Below are 2,907 nucleotides of genomic sequence, written 5' to 3'. Positions count from 1 at the left end.
TTTGTCAGGAGGGTAGTTGGTTTGGGTGGAGCTTCAGCCCTCAGGTCCCCATTGTGGGTCAGTGAGGGCTCTGTTTAATAGGTAGAGATATCAGACCTGGAAAACTTGTCTTTTCCAGTAATCCCCTAAGACAATTACAGTCAGATCATTATCAAACTTGCCTTTGCATTATAATAGCCACCTTGTTCCCTATAGGGATGAAAACCTAAGACTGTGGATCTCATATGCTTGGCTGGAGCTGGTTCTGTATATTTAGTCCACTTTCCAGAATTCAAGGAAGGAATTTTGGTCCCTGGGTTTTTTGTAGCTGCTTCTCTCAGGCCAGGAGAATGGGTTAGGAAAAGACAAAAAAAAAAAAAAAAAAAAAAAACGCAGAGCACTTCACTCCCTGGCTCAGGAAATCCCAATGTTAATGAAGCCATCTGGGCAGGGAGGGGAGGGATCAGATAGATAGGAGAGAGTAGCACCCCGGAATATAGACAAGGTTACTTATCTTGCTTGGTGATGACTATTTATCTGAGATTCCCGAGGGGCATGTAGCCCATGTGCATTGGCTGGGTTAAGATTGCCCCGAGGGTCAGGCCAGCGTCCTGTGCTTGTGCTGTCTCAGAAGCCATGGTCAGCTCCTCCACTCCCAGTCCAAAGCTCCGCTCCAAGGTTCCCCGGCTAGAACACCATACTCCAGGCTCCAAAACCAGTCGCTGTCTCCTGGTGACTTCTCCTGTCAGCTGCGTCATTGCGCTGCCTGCCTGCACTGGCTGGGCTTCCCCCGAGGTCACTTCAGGGGACTAGGACTGTGTCCCATGTTTGTGCCATCTCAGGAAGCCATGGTCAGCTCCCCTGAGCCCAGTCCAAAGCTCGGCGCCAAGGTTTTCTGACTGGGATGCTGGCTCCAGGCTCTGAAAACAGTTGCTGCTTCCCCGTGATTGGTTGTTCTCTCATTAGCCCCGTCAGTGTGCAATCTGCTTGCGCTGGCTGAGTCTCTACGGAGGTTACCCCAGGGGGCTAGGGGTTAGGGCTGTGTGCTGTGCATGCCCCACTGCAGCAAGCTGCAATCAGACCTGCCACTCGGCACTAGGGAACTCCGAGGGCTCAAGGCTGTGGCACCAGATGCCAGTTCCAGAGGCTGTTGCTGCTTCAGGATGCAGCTTTTCCTCACCTGTCACTCCAGTCAACTATTTAGACCTGTCTACTTTTTTTTTTTACCCCCATATTTCATAATACAGTTTTCTGCACTTAGTCATTAGTAGGTAATGAACTTCGTAGATTTGAAATGGTTAAGAATTATTTACTCTGGAGATCAATTTTTTCCTGAAAATTTTATTCGTACACTTATTAGAAACAAGGGCCAAAACACAATCTATTCAGAAAATCAAAGGATATAAACCAAAGAGATCATTCTATGAATTATTTTTTTTCTAAGCCTTACCAAAGTGCCAAATCCCATGTACGTAAATTATAACCTCCCCACATGAAGGCCTTTGAAGATTAAAAAAATTAAAAAAAAAAAAAAAAAAAGATTAGAGGTAATATGGATTACTAGGGGTGACATCTGGGCCTTTCTAGAATTGACATTGCCTGCCATGTGACAGACAGCCATCCATATGACACTATGAATCCAGTCTTATCCTTGGGAACTGCCTTCTAAATAATCAAGTGATGGCAATAATGTCACTATTTCTGTATATATGTTGCAGTGTCTGGGCTTTTTTCATACTGAATATTCACCAAGATTTATAAATCTTTGTTAATACAAAACAGGCTTTTCTCAATGATTTTATTGAGATCAACTTTGACATCCTTATTCCTCAGGCTGTAGATCAGGGGGTTCAGCATTGGCACAATAATGGTGTAAAACAGAGAAGACACTTTGCTTTGGTCCATGGAGCTGACATTTGATGGTTGCAGGTACATGAATGCTGCAGAACCATAGAACATTGTAACAGCCAAAATGTGGGAGCTACATGTCTTGAAGGCTTTGGACCTGCCCTCAGTGGAGCTAATTCGCAGGATGCTGGCAATGATGGAGGCATAGGAGCCAAGGGCAGTCAAGGTTGGTGCAAGAGTATTAAATGCACTGAAGCACAAAATTACCACTACATTGATATAAGTGCTGGAGCAGGAGAGCTCCAGTAGTGGGAGAACATCACAGAAGTAATGGTTGATTGTTTTAGCCTTGCAGAAAACCACTCTTAGCATGCAACCTGTGTGAGCTGTGGCACTAATCAAGCCCATCATGCCGGGAGCTGACCTGATAAGACATGGTGACTCTGTAAAGCAATGGATTACAGATGGCAACATAATGATCGTAAGCCATAACACCTAACATGTGACGTTCTGATACAATGAAAAAAATGATGAAGTAGAGCTGAGTCAGGCATTCAGGGTAGGAGATGGTGTTCTTCTCTGTCACAAAGTTCACCAGCATTTTGGGGGTAATGACAGTGGAATAGCAGAGATCAATGAAGGACAAACTGCTGAGGAAATAGTACATGGGAGTGTGCAGGTGAGAACTAAGCACAATCAGTGTAATCATGCCCAGGTTCCCCACCACAGTGACCACATAGGCTCCTAGGAAGAAAAGAAAGAGGGGCAGCTGGAGCTCTGGTTTGTCTGTTAGCCCAGCAAGGATGAACTCGGTCACTGTGGAGTGATTTCCTGCTGCCATTTTCCTCTGGGAAATCTACGCAGGAAGAGAAGAAGAAATTTGAGTTAGGTATTTATTTATGCAGCATGAAACAGATGCAAGTCTTATGAATTAGGTATCTCCAGTTCTCTCTCCCTGTCCCTGCTCTATGTTGGAAGTTAAATACTCTGGGATTATGGGTCATGCACATAAACACCAGATGGAATTATATATTTTTGCTTGTCTGTTTTTATTTCTGAATAGTCTCTGAACATCCAGAG

General features: G+C 44.7%; 1 pseudogene; it reads right to left on the bottom strand.

The window, feature by feature from the left end:
• Positions 1 to 1,624: 1,624 nt before the first annotated feature.
• Positions 1,625 to 2,668, bottom strand: LOC100659012 (olfactory receptor 8G50-like; annotated as a pseudogene).
• Between the last annotated feature and the right edge of the window lie 239 nt (positions 2,669 to 2,907).

Source organism: Loxodonta africana, chromosome 15 (assembly GCF_030014295.1).
Source record: "Loxodonta africana isolate mLoxAfr1 chromosome 15, mLoxAfr1.hap2, whole genome shotgun sequence".
In the NCBI taxonomy this organism is placed as follows: Eukaryota; Metazoa; Chordata; class Mammalia; order Proboscidea; family Elephantidae; genus Loxodonta; species Loxodonta africana.
The sequence above is the reverse complement of the archived record's forward strand: the minus strand, read 5'-3'. Positions and strand labels throughout refer to the sequence as shown.